This window comes from Peromyscus eremicus, chromosome 4, assembly GCF_949786415.1.
Source record: "Peromyscus eremicus chromosome 4, PerEre_H2_v1, whole genome shotgun sequence".
NCBI classification, from domain to species: Eukaryota; Metazoa; Chordata; class Mammalia; order Rodentia; family Cricetidae; genus Peromyscus; species Peromyscus eremicus.
In genome coordinates this window covers 34,729,301-34,748,312 of record NC_081419.1, presented here as the reverse complement: position 1 = coordinate 34,748,312, position 19,012 = coordinate 34,729,301, and positions in this window count along the sequence as shown.

The window sequence follows — 19,012 nt, the reverse complement described above, 5'->3', positions numbered from 1 at the left end:
GAAGAAAACATAGGCAGTGCCTTATAAGATGGAGGTATGGGAACACACTCTCTGAATAGGACTCAATTTTCTCAGGAATTAAGGTTAATAACTGACAAGTGAAATCTTGTAAACATAAAATGCTACTACACAGCAAAGGAAACAATAAATAGAGTGAAGAGGAAGTCCACACAATGGGTACAAATCTTTGTCAGCTAAACATTTGCTAGAGCATAAATATCTATAATGTATAAATAATTTTTTAAAAGTGAATAAAGAAAACTAATGGTCCAAATTTGAACAGAGTTCTTAACAGGTAATTCAATTAGCTAAGAAATACCTTTAACAGTACTGTCTCATCCTTAGCAATAAGGTAAATGCAAATTAAAACTACTTTCAGATTTCATCTTACCCAACTCAGATATGCAAGATGAAGAAAACAACTGAGCATAAATTCTAGCAAGAATGTGGGAAAAATGCAACCCTCATTCATGCTTGCCTGGATTATAAACTTCTCCAAATACTCTGGTAATCATTATGGAAATTTTTCAAAATACTAAAAGTAGATTTACCATATGATGCAGTCACATCACTCCTTATCACATGCACAAATGATTTCATATCTTAATATGAAGATACTTGCTAACTTATATTAATTGCTACTCTATTCAATATAGCTAGGAGGTGGAATCAACATAAATGTTCTTCAACTCATGAATGAATAATGACAATGCATTATGTACATACACAATAGAATTCTATTCAGTGGAAAGATAAATGGAATCATGAAATTGGATGGTAATAGCTATAACAAGAAAATATTATACTTAGTGAGGTAACCCAGACCCAGAAAGACAAATATCCCATTTTCCCTTATTTGTGGATCCTAGCTTTGAAGCTTTAGATGTGAGTATATAACCTTGAGCAACAACAATAACCAGTAAAACATAAAGGGACCACTTAGGAGGAGAGAAGGGGCCCTAGAGAGAGCAATACTAAGAAACAGGTGCTATGAAAGAGAAAATAGGGAAAATAAGGATTTAACTTGGGGGTGGGGTGAGATAGCATGCAATACAGAGGGATAGCAAAGAGGGGGATATAAATAACACTAAAGATGTTTGAAAAAGCCATAGAGAGGAATAATTTATATTTATTTAAAATATGTATACACTATTTATATAAATACACACATATAAAACTTATTGGGATGATAATGCTTCCCCCAAAAGCGAAAGACTGTTTAACAAAAGCCCAGTGCCAGCCATGGGAAACCTCTGAGTTTTTGATCAAGGGACTCCAAGAAACTCCTTAAATAGTATATGCATTTTCTCTTGGTTTCCTCTCAGAACCAGAAGGTAGGATCCTATTGCTGAGAACACTATAAAGCAGGACTTTGTGGAATCCATCTAGACCCCCATGGAGGCTGCTCTCTGAGGACCTGTTTTCAAAGGATGTGAAGGTGCTCTACAACCTGCTAGAAACAATAGTGATCAACAAAGGGTGGTATCATCATAGATATAATAGTGGGACCTACATCTAGGAGTGACCAACAGCTGTCTAATTGGACGTAAGATACACTGAACAGGAGGGAATTTACACCTGGTGCTGTAATCCTCGTCAATTAACTACTCACTGCTGGTGATGTCATGGATCCTAGAGAAGAATATTCTATTGTCACTTTCCTAAACCAATATAATCTCTAGGATCATTGTAAATACTTATCTTCATACCCACAGATTAAGTGTAGCTCTCACATATCATCAGAGAAATTTCTTTTTGTAGTATTTGGAGACCCTCATAGAAAGCCACACCTGGTCAAATGCAGAGAAAAACTGACTGTGATGTGCTCAGCCCCAGTTAATGCATTTACAACACAACTCCTATACCTAAGGCCAGGGAATATCACAGAGATCGGGGGTAAAAATTGTTAGAACCAGAAGACCAAGTTATCTGTTGTGAGATTGTTTCTTCTATATATAACAGCAGTGGAAGAAACTACAGAGAGACAGTGAGGTTTAAATAGAAAAATCAGTTAGTGATTATAAGTTTGTGAATACATATATTACTTTTAGGTATACTTCATCAGGTATTAAAGTAGAATTGAGTTAAAAGTATAAAGAGAGAGCAAGAAAGGCATACAGCATGCAAACTGAAATTTATCAGTGACTAAGAAAAAAGCTTGCCTCACAAAATGCTACCAAGCAGTGATGACAAATGAAATGAAAAGTGTTTGATCTCAGATTTTCAATTATGGTATTGTTTCATGACCTTGAAAGTGCTATGAAGATTCATTTTCATTACAAAAAAAACTACAAACAACAATTCATGGACATTTAGTTAAATATTTAAAAACAGGCCCCAAGACCGCTTATAAGAACAAGAATCAGAGAACTTTTACTTTCAACAATAAAAGACAAATAAGAATTCCATCATTTATGGCAGAAGCTATGAATCCATGGAGGTGATTGTAGCTCACATACAGTAAGATACGTACATGTAGAGAATTCTACAGCCTATAAAGGAAGCTTTGGGCACAGGGAGAAGATTGAGACTGACCCAGTTTGAGACACTCAGGTGTTCTACAAACTGCAGTAAAAGCTTTCAACCTAGGGAGGAGACCAGAGCTGACTCAAGGCCTTCATTGGCTCTTGGAGGAAGATTAGAAATAGAGCCTGTGGCCTTGAGTAGAAGTCCTACACAGGAAAAAGATATCTTAACCACAGAAAAATTTGGTTCTCTCCTGAGAATTTTTAAATATGATCTCTCAATTAAATCACTTTTAAAGATTTTAACTAAATTACCATTAAATTAAATTTGATTAAATCAATTATTTTTAAATTAAAATTATTTAAATTGTAAGTATACGTCTGTTTGAGGTTATGTGCATATGAGTACTGATGTCAACATAAGTTAGAGAGGTGTCAAATTTTCCTAGAGTTTGAGTTATATGATATTGTAAGCCAACTGCTGTGGATTCTGGGAATCAAACTTGGTCCTCTGCAAGAGCAGCAAGTCCTCTTAACTGCTGAGCCATCTCTGCAGTCCCATCTCCTGAACATTTAATTCTCTCCACTGAAAGGAGAATGATGACTTAATTATTTAAAATAGAGAGAAAAGCTGACTGAGTACACTATAAATACAAATTTCAGAGCAGAGAAAAAAAATGATAAAGCAAAGCACATCTCTTCTATAAAAACAAACAAAACAAAACAAAACAAAAACTGATGCTGTAGTAATGGCTCCCAATCAGGTTGTCTTAAAAATGCTTCCAGACAAAATTCAAAAAAATAATGTGTGTAAGTTCTAATAACTCAAAGAAGACATGAGTGTACTTGAAAGCACACAAAAACCTGAATGTATTCAGAAAGTCATATCAAATCGAGGCATGGTGGTGCATGCCTGTAATCGCAGCACTAGGGAGGCAGAGGCAGGTAGGTCTCTGTGAACTTGAGACCAGCCTGGTTGACAAACTGAGTTCCAGGATGGCTAGGGCTACGTAATAGAAAGATCCTGTCTTAAAGCAAAGTCAGATCAAGTTATAAAACTAAAGTTCAAGAAAGACACAGGATTGTGACAGAAAACTCAAATTGAAATGGTGTTGGAAGTGAATAATTCAATAAGCCACATAAAACTCTGTGGAAAACTTCATATATAGAAAGGAGAAAGTAGAAAATAGATTATCAAGCATTGAAGACAGGATTGAGGAGTTAAGCAAAGGTCAGAAATGAATTAAGAAAAATATAAACAGAACATGGGGTATCTGGAACTTCAAAAAGATCAGTAAGTGGGTTATGAGCCTGGAAATAAGAGAAATAATTCATCTAAAAAGTTTTCAGTTGATAATAGAAAAATTTCCCCTCAAACCTATGAAAAGGAGTGGCCACCCAGATACAGGCAGCCTACAGAACATTAAATAGAAAGGAAAAACAGACACTCCCCATGACACAGTATAGTTGAAATGGTAAAAACACAGAACCAAGAAAAGATATTGATCTGGCCATGGTAGTGCATACCTTCATTTCTGCACTTGAAGGCAGAGGTAGCAGAGAATTCTGTGAGTGTGAGGCCAGCCTGCTGCTCTACAGAGTTATTTCCAGGTCAGTCAAGGCTATACCGTGAGGCCTTGTCTCAAAACAAAGCAAAATAAAACAAAAACAAACAACAACAACAAAAACAACCAAGCAACCAAAACCAAAAATCCACAACCAACAAAACATGCAAAACACATGTGTGCGCATGCACGCACCTGTGCAACACACACACACACAAAAACAAACAAACAAACAAACAAACAAACAAAAAAACAAAAAAACAAGAAGCAAAGAAAAAGTAGAAAAAAAATAACTGGAAAAAAAAACCAAAAAGCAAACACAAGGCAGAAGAATAAAGTCAGTTAAAAAGCCAGGCTGATCAATTGGTACTTGGTAGAAACTTCTTAAGCTAGAAAAGTTCAGAGAGATGTATTCCTGATTCTAGAAGAATACAGTCACCAAGTCACATAAATATACCCATCAAAACTATCCAGTATAATTTTCAATTAAGAAGTAATTTAAAAAATTGTATGGTTAAAAAAAATGAAGAAATTAATGGGTCACTAATCTAGCTCTATAAATGACACCGAAAGCAATACTTCACATAGCAAAGAAAGTTAAACACACCCACAAAGTCTCAGGGAATAAGTAAGGTCAGTAGCCATCGAGGTGTAAGAAAACACCACAAATTCAACAAAATGAACGCAATTAATGAATGTCTTTTAACAATAGCTCTGAATATTAATGGTCTCAACTTCCCAGTCAAAAATATATATTATCACAATGAATTAAAAAATAGAAACGATCTTTTTGCCACCTCCAAGAAAACCACTTCGTCAACAGAGACAACACTGAATGGAATTAAGAAACAAGTAGGCACATCTATTTTGATATCTGACAAAATAAACTTTAAACCAAATCCAGTCAGAAGAGACAAAGAAGGTAACTTTATATCCATTTATGGAAACTACATTATAGTGCTAAACTAATATGAACGCAAAACATGTGCACTCAGTTTTATTAAAAATGTTACAAGTCGGGCGGTGGTGGCGCATGCCTTTAATCCCAGTACTCGGGAGGCAGAGCCAGGTGGATCTCTGTGAGTTTGAAGCCAGCCTGGGCTACCAAGTGAGTTCCAGGAAAGGCGCAAAGCTACACAGAGAAACCCTGTCTCAAAAAAACAAAAAAAAAAAAAAAAAAAAAAAAAGAAAAATTACAGATGTAAAGCCAAAGATGCATCCCAATACAGGGACAGTGCAAAACTTTAATATCCCACTACCACTGATAACCCAAAGAGAGAACCATCAGAATTAAATGACACCATAAATTCTATGGACCCAACAGATAACATTGAGGAGCCCAAGGGAAAAAAAAAGCCCTTCTTTAAAATGGATTGCATATTAGGACAGAAGGCAAGTCTTAACAAATATAGAAACATTGAAACACCATCTTGTACTTCATCTGCCGAAATAAAGTTAAACTAGATATCATCAGCAATGAAAACTACTGAAAGTATACAAATTCACAGAGATTAAACAACATATAATGGACAGAAGATATTTTATATATATATATATAAATGTGTGTATAACATTATATATATTATAATTATTGTTATGTAGCAATAATAAGGTAGAAGTAATGAACTTAGAGGCTGTATGTGTTTCAGGGGACAAGGCAGAGTTGGAGGGGAAGAGAATGGATAGGAATGTTGTAAATATAATACTTATGAAATTCTCAAAATGAAATAAATGTAAAAACACAAAAAGAAGATATATTTTTTTTTGTTTTTGGTTTTTTGAGACAGGGTTTCTCTGTGTATCTTTGCTTCTTTCCTGGAACTCACTCTGTAGCCCAGGTTGGCCTTGAACTCACAAAGATCTGCCTGCCTCTACCTCCCAAGTGCTGGGGTTAAAGGCGTGCGCCACCACCGCCCACCTGAAAAGAAGATTTTTGCGAAACACCTCAGCAGAAGAAAGTTGTTCCAAGCTGATGAATTTAAAATGTAAAAAGTTATTTTGATTTAACCAAACAAAAAACATAAAAATATCAAAACACAAAATAAAAATTAAAAAAATCAGTATTTAATGATGATTTTGGTCTATAAAGAATTCAAGAAGGAAACAAAAATCACATAGAAATGAAGACACAAACACAAAATATCCAAGTCTATAGAACACAACAATGCCAGTCCAAAGTGGAAAATTCAGAGCAATAATTATTTAATGCTGTCTCAAAACTGAAAAATATCAGAGAAAGCTCAAATGAAGGACTGAGTGCTGCACATGAATGTCTCAGGAAACTAATAACAAAAACAAAACCCAAACAGTAGATGGCAATAAATAATTCAACGGGACAGAAATTAATGACATAAAATAAAAACTATAATGAATTAATAATGAAGAATTAGTGTTCTGAAAAGATAAATAACGTTGACAAATCCTTAACTGAATTAACCTAAAGTGATAGAAAAAATTCATATTAACAAAATTGGATATAGAAAGAGAGGTGTTAAAACTGATAATGATTCAGTCCAGGCAGGTCCAGTCCCCTCCTCCTAGGCTGAGCAAAGTGTCACTGCATAGGCATTAGGTTCCAAACAGCCAGCTCATGCACTAAGGACAGGTCCCCGGTCCCACTGCCTGGATGCCTCCCAAACAATTCAAGCTAATCAACTGTCTCACTTATCCAGAGGGCCTGATGCAGTGTTGAGCGGAATCCCCAGGGGAGTCCTTGCCCTGGAGGAGATGGGGATGGGGGGTGGGCTGGGCAGAGGTGGGGGATGGGGGGTGGGCTGGGCAGAGGTGGTGGACGGGAGGAGGGAGGACAGGAGAATCCGTGGCTGATATGTAAAATTAGATTATAGAATTAAATATATATATACCAAGGTTAAAAAAACAACAACAAAAAACACTGATAATGAATTTCAGAAAATCGTGTGGACTTCTTTTGTTTTTTTTTTTTTTTATCCCCAGGAGGAAAAGATTTATTTTACTTACACTTCCACATTATAGTCCATCTTCAAAGGAAGTCAAGGCAGGAACCTGGAGGAAGGAGCTGAAGCAGAAGCCATAGAGGAATGCTGCTCACATGCTTGTTCCCTATGGCTTGCTCAGCCTCCTTTCTCTCTCTCCCCCTCTCCCTCTTTCTCTCTCTCTCTTTTCTTCCTTCTTTCTTTCTTTTATATATTTTATTTATTTGTCTATTTCTTTATTTGTTTATTTCTTTGTTTATTTATTTATTATTTATTCTATGTGTCTTTTACATCATGTGTTTTGATCCCATTCATCTTTCCATCCCTTTGCATCTGCCTTCCATCCCTGCATCCCACTCTCAATTAAAACAAAATTTAAAAGAACAAAGGAAAAAAGTTTAAAAAGGGATAAATTAAAAATTTTGCTATGAAAGCTGCAGTGTGACCCCATGAGTAAAACAATTAAACCATCAGCACAGGAACCCAGGCTGCTTCTGTAGTGAGAATAGTCATACCAATGACTGAGTTCTTAACTTGCAGAGTCTGTGCTAACTATGGACTTGTCTGTCTGTCAATATTGAACTATAGATGGCATTTGAGCAGAATTGTTTTCAAATATCTTTCAGCTATTAAGTATTAAATTCATAATGCAACAAAATATAACAAACTCAATAAATTTTAAGAGGAAAGGGAGTTAAGTATTATAAGCTATAAAATTTCTTTATCCATTGGTCAGATAATTTTTTTTTTTTTTTTTTTTTTTTGGTTTTTTCAAGACAGGGTTTCTCTGTGTAGCTTTGCGCCTTTCTTGGAACTCACTTGGTAGCCCAGGCTGGCCTCGAACTCACAGAGATCCGCCTGCCTCTGCCTCCCGAGTGCTGGGATTAAAGGCGTGCACCACCACCGCCTGGCCTCATTGGTCAGATAATTATATAGAATGGTCACACAAAATTATAAACACTAATATTGCCTTTAAAGGCACAAAGCTACACAGAGAAACTCTGTCTCAAAAAACCAAAAAAAAGAGAGTAGAATTTCAATAAATAAAACACTGAATAAAGTTTAAAGAGTAGCATGAATATGAAATGAAAGTGTATAGAGAAAATACAACTGAGGAGAACTTCCTAAAATGTAGATATCCTGAAAAAGTCACTAAAAGTCATAATGAGTATACAGTCAAGGGTATGAAGAGATGGCTCAGTGGTTAAGAGAGCTTGCAGCTCTAGCAGAAGACCAAGTTTGGCTCATAACACCATTCAAAATTTCCCATTACTCCAGCTTTGGGGCATCCCAGTCACTCTTCTGGCCCTCATGGAAACTAACACAGCGAGTTAAATAACAATAAACCTTAAAATAAGACAGGAGTTTACAATCAAGAAGAGACAAAAGTCTCAAAATAAATGCTATGTGAGCATGTGTCCTCTGTAATGATTACTTGAGGTGTGAGTGATCTTAACAGTGTATACAATATTTCATTGTACAGTTGGGTATAGAATTAGGTTTAGTGCCTTATGTTCATGTCTAATGTTATGATATTAGCTTTGTGAACTTAACCTGTGACTTAGACCCCTAACATTTGTTTTTGTTTTTGTTTATTTTATTTTGAAGGAGAGTAAACAGTGCATATTTTCAGTTAGTTTGGTACTTCTCTTGTTATTCTGCATACTATTTATATTCTTATGACTTTTATATGTAAAGAGATTACTTGTTGTCTATGGATAATATATAAGCATAAAATCTAAGATACACACACACATACACACACACACATTATATTATAGAAAACTTCGGTGATTTGTCCACTGGATTTGTTACATTTAAGCCATGAAAATCACCACTACATTATTCAGTATTACTTAATTTCAAATCTTAATATTGCCTAGATGTTCATATTATATTAAATTTTGCTGTAAATATCAAAATTATAATAATAAAAATCATGAATAAAAAATTATGAAAACTTTGCATCAGGAGAAACTAAAATATGAATCAACATATACACGCCTACAAGAATTTTCAAATTTTAATTTTTTTGAGACAGAGTTTCTCTGTGTAGCTTTGCGCCTTTCCTGGAATTCACTCTGTAGCCTACCCAGGCTGGCCTCGATAAATATGGAAAAGTAAAAGACCCCCAGCCTCCCCGCCTAACATAGCTTAGCTCAGCTGCTTTTGAATAAAGCCTGAGAGGTACCGAGGAGTTCAGTTAGCCACCTGGCCCCAGAGCGAGGAACTAAAAGGTTAGAAAAAGGTCAGGAAAACACCCTGTACCCTAGACAGAAGCTAGGCGTGGCGAGCTCGGGGAGAAACCACGAGCTGACCTGGGTTTGAACCTGGCCTCATTTGCATCATCCAATCAAAACCCTGTAACCAGGCTTCTTGCTTCTGTACCCGTGCCCGACCCTATAAAAACCCTCTGCTCCAGCCCGTGGGCGCGCCAGTCCCTTGAGCTTCTTGAGAGACTGTGTCGCCCCGGGTACCCGTGTTCCGGAATAAAGCCTCTTGCTGTTTGCATCTGATTCGTGGTTTCGGTGTGTTCCTTGGGCGAGGGTCTCTCCTGAGGGAAGACTGCCTTCGGGGGGTCTTTCAAAAGCATTACTCAATATTTCTTTGTCTACAAGTATCACAACTTAGCTATAAAGGATTGCATGGAGAAATTTAATATGAGCTAGTTAAATTCATTTATTTGGCTGTGTGGGCCACAATTCTCACATAAAATGGAATAATTCAAATTTACTTCATGTAACTGTTATACATATGAATGAGATCCCATATCTGTTAAGTTCTGAGTACAGTGTGGCAGCAAGGGGTTAGTTCAATGGAATTTTCTTTATTTTTTTATTATTAGTATCATATGTAGTTATATTCCTTTCCAAGCTTTTCTATAATCTATAAAGTAGTACAAGGTATAATCTTAGATTACATATGCTGTTCTTATAGATGGTGTTTACATATGTTATTAATTAAAAGTTATCTTGAATATTGCCTGTTGGAAAGCTCCTTGTATCCCTTGACAAGATTGTGCTTGTGAATAAATAAAACACTTTAGTTCAATTACTTGTATTTTCTTGTTGATCCTCTTAGATGTCTCATCACCAAACTATACAAGAGAGCTGGAAAATTCATGTCATTTCATGCTTAAAAATTAATGAGAAAATAAAATAATTTGTATTATTGAGAAGTGAGGTGGCATAGTATCTACTAGATATATATGATAATGGAGCAAACTTCTGAACTATTAAGAGCATTCAGTAATTCACTACATTCCTGTGGCTGACAAGAATAATCAACTGGTAGAAGAAATATAATTATTCTGCTTGGAAAGGAATTTAGCCTTCCTGGAATTGGAAGAGATTTTAAATGTGGTGGTATGTTATACTTTCTGTATTTAATGATGTTTTCAGAATTTCCAGAAATTCTACTTGAGTGATATACTTAATAGCATAATTATGTAAAAATAGATTCTAAGAGACATGATAACTCTTCACTGAAATTATAATGCATTCCTTGGATTGATTGTAATGCAATATTCCAAGTTCATTTCTTAGCCTGTGCTTTATACAAATCTATAATCTAGGAGTTAAATCAGCATAAGAAGAGGCGGTGAATCATGCACCGAGTTTTGTATTTGCTTTTAACAAAATCATTCACTGAGTGGAAGAGCAGCAACTGTATCCTTGTCTTCCACAGGAGCTGTATATAATCTGGCATAGAACAAAGATCAGGGGGTATGATGAGTTTTTCAGATATTGTCACTTCTAAGAGGAGAATGTATAATTTTCCAGTAAGATGGTAAGCAAACCAGCCTGGTTAGCTACAGTTGTCCCTAATAGCAAAACAGTAGGGAGGGGCTGCTTTTTAGACAGTATCTAAGATAAGTACAATTTTCAGTGTTTTCTTAGCTATTATATGAATGATTTTGAGATTACACTTGTGTCTGTTCACATTCATTTGCAGAATATATTTAGTATTCATTTATACCACACTTTATATACATATGTTACAGAGCAGTTTATCACTAGACAGATAAGTGTGCTTGGTCTAAATTATATATTCTCAGCAATAATCTTTTCTTCATTTGTCAGTGCATAGTTCTCAGCTAATGAGGACTACATGGAATGTTATGGGATGTTAGAAGAACAACAATCTTAGTAGCAAAATTATACCCAGTTGAAAACTTCTAATGTGAAGATTGAATAATTCAAACTGCATTTCAATTAGTCATTTATCAGTTATTTATTGATGCATTTTTAAAGTATATCCTCTATAACAAATATAGCCTAATGCTGTTTAGAAAAGGAAAGACCTAATTAGGGATTAAATTGAAACAGTTAACTACTACTGCTAATTTTAGGAATCTATCAGTCCTTCAGAGTCAAATGTTGATATAATTTTTATAAAGTCAAATACTCCTTACTTGCTTCAGAATGATAATATAATTCACTTTTAACATGACTCGCTTTGTTTTTAATTGTGTTTCCCTTTAAATTCTTTCCACATCCTGTTTTATTTTCACTAATATTTATTTTTATTTTTGTTTTATTTGTGTGAGGGTCCGATTTTTAGTTACCTCTGGTACATGTGGATATCCCCCAGAAGCCAGGAGAGGACATTGGATCCCCTGGATCTGGAATACAGGAAGTAGTGAGCATTTATAACTGCATTCCTGTCATCTGGTCCTCTGAAGAAACAGCAAGTGCTTTTAACCACTGAGCTATCTCTCCAACCATGATTTTAATAACTAAATAGGAAGCTATATTTTCAAGAGCTATAGATATACAAAGTATATTCATTGTAGTGCTCCCTTCTTCTCTCTAAAATGTAGTTTCTTTCTTTCCACCGCTTTCTCTTTTGTTTCTGGTTTAACCTTCCTGAACAAATTTGCAAATATAAGTATGTGGGCATGCCTGGAATTCTGACAGCAATCAAGAACTCTGACAGTGCCTGTTGCTAGGCCTACAGGCAGACTCCAATTGACTCATAAGGAAGTACGCTATGTGCATGCCTTGGCAACTGGTTTGAGCCAATTTCCTCTACCCTATGGCCCTGTCCTACTATATCTTTTGACTTAAATTTTGAAGTCAAGATATTTTTGAAATGTATGGGTTGGTTTAATCTATCAGCTTTCATAATCAAATGTCTCTCAGTAATTATTTGTTCATCAACCATCAAAAAAATTTAAAGGCAACATCATAACATACAGTGTCTAGGCTCTCTGTGTATTTTCCATCTTTATGTAGTTTATGACATTTTTTCTTACTCTATTTTTTCTTTAAGGATTTCTTTACCATTTTTTCCTTTCCCAAGCCTATGTATATTTTTAAACACCGTAATATGTTTAGAGGTTTTGTTTTGCTTTTTTTCAAATCTAAATCTGTTTTTAATGCCTATCTCTATATTTTGGTAAGGACATGAGTCTTTAAACTGCTAAGCAGGTGTGGCTAGGATTAAACTGGCAGCTTTGGTGGCTTGCTCTGCTTCATTCCTTGGTTCCCTGACAGGCTAGTCTTATGGCAGGGGTATGTTTACCACCAGCTCTGGGAACCATGTTTACCAACCCAGCGTTGGGAAGATTTTGGATCCACACTGCCACCAAATAGTGTGCAGCCCAGCACCCACAATCCCCATTCAAGTGCTTTGTAGCAAGATCTCCAAAAAGAGTTGTCCTTGACACGAACCAGGAAGTTGCTTTTTTTTTTAAAAGTCAATGTTCACAGTAAAGATTCAATATCTTTTTTTTTTTTTTTAAAGATTTATTTATTATGTATACAGTGTTCTGCTTGTATGCCAGAAGAGGGCACAAGATCTCATTACAGATGGTTGGGAGCCACCATGTGGTTGCTGGGAACTGAACTCAGGACCTTTGGGAGAGAGCAGCCAGTGCTCTTAACCGCTGTGCCATCTCTCCAGCCCAGGAAGTTGCTTTTTAAAGGAACCATTTCTCTGCTTACCACCAGCAAGCAGAACCTACAGGAGAAAAGCTGGTTACCAAGAAGTTGCTCTTAAGTCCAATCTTATGTGTCTAGAATCCTTTTTTTAAGCTTTGTCAGGTTTTATGTGGAAATTGCCACATGTTGGAACACCACATGTAATGGACATTTCTGATATTTCTTGTCCCAATTGCCCACTCCCCACCCCTGTACCTGCTTCTAAATAATCATTCAGAGGCTTATATTAATTATAAATGCTGAGCCAATAGCTCAGGCTTATTATTAACTAGCTCTTACATTTTAAGTTGACCCACATTCCTTATTTATACTCTGCCACTTGGGGTACCTTTTATGTATGGTAAAATGTATGACACTTTTATCTCCTTCTCCCTTTGTATCTGGCTGACAATTCCTGACCCTACCCTTCTCATTCCAATCATCCTTAGTTTGGTGGCCCCACCTATACTTCCTGATTTGAGGGAAAAATCTTTATATTGTACAAGAAAATTATTCTACAGCAATCGAATTTTCTCCTACCTTTTTTTTTTTTCAGCCCTATATCCTGGAAGTATCTCTAAGTCATTTTATAGAAATGCTCTTATTTTTTTTTTATTGGTCAGGACTAGAGTGTTTGGCCATCATATGGTTTATGGAAACTTTCCTCTAGATATCACCATTTACATTATGTTCAAGGGTCTGTAGCTATCAGGAATGAAAAGAAAAACCTATTAGATGTATATGGATGAAGACATATCACTAAGACTTCATTAGCAGTATGATTACTCATTCAAACTGTGAGTGAACTTATTTATGTTAGATGTCACCAAACTCTCTTGTAAGTTCTGATGGTTTGCATTTTATACAATAGTGTAGGTTCAGGTCTTTCCTACACAGATTTGCTAATAGAATATATTCATACTTTTAAATTTATGCCAGCCTGATAAAAGAGAAAAGTGTTAAATATTTGAACATGCATTTGTGATCTTGGAATACAGCTTAGTGGTTATTTGGCTGTTATGTGCATTGCCCTCGCTTCAATCCCTAGAACCATAGAACAGACACACAAACATTCTCTGAGGGAGATTATGCAGCCTTTTATATGCTTTCATAAATATGCTGCCCGTTTATATCATTTTCATATTTTTTTCCTAATGAGTTTTTAGATAACAAAATGTTTAAAATCTCCTGTTATTGTGTTAGTGTTTGCTTATTTTGCATATTATTGTGTTAGTATTTATATGTATGTCTCCTTATGCTTCCTGGTACCTTTTGTTTTATAAATTTCAGGGTTGCACATAAGTTTGGCTCCTGGCAAAAATCCTGTGTTGAATCTTTCGTATTCAACCAAAGGAGAGAACAAAGCTTTATCTGACATGTTTTGTTAGGGAGCCATTTTTACATGTTTATCTTATAATTCTCTTGGTTGTTTTCTTCTGCTTTACGTTGATGCTTCTTATTAAATTTACTTTGCATGTACTTTCCCTGGGGTGAATTAAAAATTGCTCTGCATTTTATAATTTTGTTTATTTCTGCCATTTCTTTCCATAGGTTAATCAATTCTCTTACTCCTTACTGTTTGATTATATTTAATTCTATTTGAATTTCAACTTATAGCATTCTTTTCATCATTTATTTTAAATAATTTTGTGTCCTTCTGTGACATTCCCTGATCTCCAAAGGGTGGGGATGGAGGACACCAAGAAAACATGGCCCTTCAAATCAACTAAATTTGCTCACATGGGCTCAGAGAGATTGAAATAGCAAGAAGGAAGGCCTACCTGGGTCTGTACCAGGTCCTCTGTGTATGATCTGGCTGTTAGTTTGATGTTTTTTATGGGGATTTTAACAGTGGGAGCAAGTGTATCTCTGACTCAAAAAAAAAAAAAATCGTATGTATGCACCTGTGCATATTTCTTTGCATTTGTGGGGGTGGTGGTTCATGCATGTTTGTAGGGGCCAGGAGGGCATGCCAAGTGTCTCTGTAACTCTGCATACTCCTTTTGAGTCAGTCTTCCATTTCCTTGGCTAGGCTGGAAGCCAACAACCTTCCTACATCTGCTTGCCTTCCCTTCGAGCTGGAGTTGCAGGTGTCTGAGGGATTTTCTTTGTTATTTATTTGTTTCTTTCTTTGTTTGTTTGTTTTTTGGCTTGTTATGTGGATGCTGGAATTCTACTTCCAGTCCTCCTGAATGTGGAACAAAGGCCCTTTATTGATTGTGTTAGTGTTTGCTTATTTTTTATATAGATTAATTCCTATCTTTTGATTTCTGCAACACCGCAGAATGGATTAGACTTTCCTCCTTTCACCATGTGATAGCTGTTAGAATCTTTGCTTACCTGTGCTATTTTGTGCCAAAGGAATATAACCCAGCTGTTTGCTACATAGCTATTAGGAGAGCAAAATTGTTTCTTTTTGTTGTTTGTTTTGATATCATGGAAGATAATGAGTTTATTTCTTCATATTTCAAGGTTAGATTTTGTCTTAAAGGTTACTGTGTTCTAATATGTTGTTCTCTTATCCCTTTTTGTCAACATGTCATTATGGAAGAGAACTAACTTTTCTTTTCAAATTCTTTATTTTCTTATTATCTATGGTCAGAAGATTTTTATTGAAATCATGCCCAACCCTTATCATCAGACATACTTTGGAGGGCCTCTAGTATAGCCAGTTTGGCCAATGATCTAAGCTAAACAAACTAAAGTATGTATACAAGTGGAATTAAACTGTCCTCAGTGTTTACAGAAATAATGTCAAGTGAACTTAGATCCACACCTAAGTATCTTAATTTGCTTTGCAAACTTTCTCACTGCCTATCTAAGCCACAGAATCTTAGAGTGAGTTAGAACTAGGCAGCAACAACCTAATTTAGATGCCAGATTTAGTGATTTTTTTCCCCTTTTTCGTACAGTTCTTTTGAAATTTCAGTGATTTCTGTGATTCTGTTGAAAATAAAGATGGAGTGGATGTGATTTTTTACTTCTGTTATTACAATAGGAAGAAACACTGGAAAGTCATTATACTGTCACTGTGGTCTTTAACTTTTTAGGCATTACACAATCTCGTTATTCAGGACCATCAAATTTATACCCTGGGACACAGATGAGACCCTCTTAAAGAAGAATGGTCAATGTCTCATTGACCACAAGAAAATCATAATTAAACCTATAGCCATAGTCTCTTTCATACAGCTCCACCATTCACTATATTTAGTTATTTCTTGGTTTTGACGTCAAAAATTCATTATGGCAAAAGTGCAGTGGCAGTGGTGGTGGCGGGTTGCTTGCATGCAGGTCTCTCACCTGCTTGTTTTCTGCTGAGGACTGCACTAGAGTAGTGGACTTCCACCAGAGATGGGGCAGGGCCCAGCTGCCTTGCTGGTGCTGAGATGGGATGAAGAGGCGCACAGAGTGTGCCCTGGGGGTTAGGGGCTGCTCATTGGGGCAGTTAAGCTGGGAGGCCAGCCGCTCTCCTGTTCTTCTAGCTGGTATGGGTTGTGCCTGTGCCTATGTAGTCTGCTGGGGTTCTGGAAGAGGGCTAGCCATAGGGGGGATGATCAGGTGCATGGGGTTGGACAGTGGGTCTTGGAGGAACAGAATCCAGTGGGTGGTGGTGATGCAGCTTGGAGGTCTGTCTGTCACCTGCTTGGCAGCTGCTGGTGACTACTTCATATTCTCTTCATAAATGGACATGAGATACGATTTGTACAGAGGTAAGTGTATGAACTTTAATAGTTAATGATGACAACAGTGTGAAATTATGATTTATTATACTTAATTAAAGAATAGTAAATAATAATATAATCATATACTTCAAAATCTACATAATAAAGCTCAATAGGATGAGAAAAAAAGGAAGGAAGATTTAGAAGACCCCTGTTAAAAACTGATATATTGAGCAGAATAAAGCAACTAAGGCTATAAAAGATGTTTTGAGGTTTTCACCAGGTAGCCCAGGCTAGTCTTAAACTTGTAACCTTTCCACATAGTCATCTCCAATGCTGAGATTACACATGTGTGCCACCTGGCTCTAGGAATTTAAACAAAACTAATGATAAAGTCTAGTCTAAGAAAACTTTCTACCCAATAAGTAGGAATACTTATAAATGGCAATTTAAAACATAAAATCAGCATTTGTTAATACAAAAATGTATAGCATATTTAAAAAGAATTCTAAAGAAACTACACATTCTTCTAAAGAGAGTATATGCAAAGTATGGATTCAAAAGGGTTCTTAAGTTGCATCACACACATAAAGTTATTCTGACAACAATACAATTAAATTAGGAATTAACAACTAGAAAAATAACATGTTCAGAAAAAGTATACTCCCTAACTATTCATGAGTTAAACTGAAATGTTTAGAATTTAAAAGGTACCAAGATGTGTTATATATCAAAAAGTTTGATGCTCACCTAAAATCAACTACCAAAAAAATATTATATATCAGGATGCTTGATGTTCACATAAAATGGCACTTATGGCTAAGTTCTTACAATATTGTCTGGTTTTGCCAAAGTCTGAATGTATAGATCTGGCTGGCCTAGAACACACTATAGGCTTCATGGGACTTCACCTGGCTGTAGTGTTCTAGCTCTGTCCCATGAGTGGTAAATTTTCAAATATGTACCACTATGCTGAGCTTATTTCTCATTTGCAAAGAAGGTTTTGAAAGACAGTAAGACATGGTAGTGTTGCCAGAAAAATGCTAACTCAGATGTATGCTTTTTACCCCTTTAGTTGTGGCTCATGATGATAGTACATTCCTGAGCCCGTAACTATAGCCTTGTTTTCTAAGTTAATAAAATATAACTCTTTAATATTAGAAACTTGTCTTGATGATTTTAAAATTGAAATATGAATCAAACCTCACATATTAGGATTTTCCTGACAACAGAAGTCATATAATAATTTTAAGTCCATGAGTTCATTATTTTCTCATAATCCAGGTAAATAAACTACAAATTTCTGAAAGACAGTTTTGAAATCAAAGCTATCTAAGCTTTAGGCATTAAACAGTTTCTTCTTGTCACACTCATTATCTTCAAATTATAGAGTTTTTTTTTTTCTGGTGTGTGTTTGTGTTAGACGTTTTAACAAAAAAAAATATCTTCCAAAGCAAATCTATGAGTTCATATTCCTCAGAACATTTCTAAAGGACTTAAAGTCATGGAAGTCCTTATGTCTAAACAGTTTTTCTATGAATTTGGGCACTGAAAAGTCAATATAAAATCAATTACTTGAAGTGACGTTATGTGAAAATCTGACATTTTTGAAAAGTGTCTTCTCAGCTCTGATATCGTCTTCTATTTATAACACTCAATTGAAAACTTTTCTGAAATAGTCTAGTTGTCTGAATCCATTTCAATTTTAGAAACACTTCAGTTTCTAGTTCAAACTGCCTTCATTGATTTGGACCATTTGAAGAGTATTTAATACTACTTTAATACAGTGCTACAGTTACAAAAAACGGCCATTCATTTGTCATATTTCTGGAAGCCAGGAAGCACATCCATCACCAGATGATTTGGTATAGCTAAGGCTCCTGTTTTCTTGGGATGGCTTCTAGGCATTTTCATATGATGAAAAGCCTGGGGCATGTTCAGAATATATATTCCACTGAGTGTCATGCTTTCTAGGGTTGTTCAACAGACATACCAATGCTCAGTGCCTTACTGAGTATTAAAATTTCACATCAGAAAATGAAATTTGAATTCAGACTTATCAATGTCAGTGACTGTTTGTTCTCTGGATTCAAAATCCAAATTCACATATTAGCTATTAACTTTTGAAGTTTTGTTTCCATAGATATGTCAGTTGGTTTGGAATGGAGGCCCAGAGATCACTATTAGAATCTACCTGGTGTGTCACTTTTTCTTTGAGGTTTTTCTTCAAATCTGCAGCTATCAGTACCAGGCTAGGTTATCTATTTGCATGCCAAGAATAAAGAGGAGAACGAAAATTTTTTCTCTGCACCTGATGTCACAATTTAGAAGTTCTATAACAAGACAAAAGAAAACCAGGCTGATGGCTAATTAGATCAAAGTTTAGGTAAGAATCCCATTAAACCTCATGATGTCATTGTTTTTCTCTGGTGAGTAGTA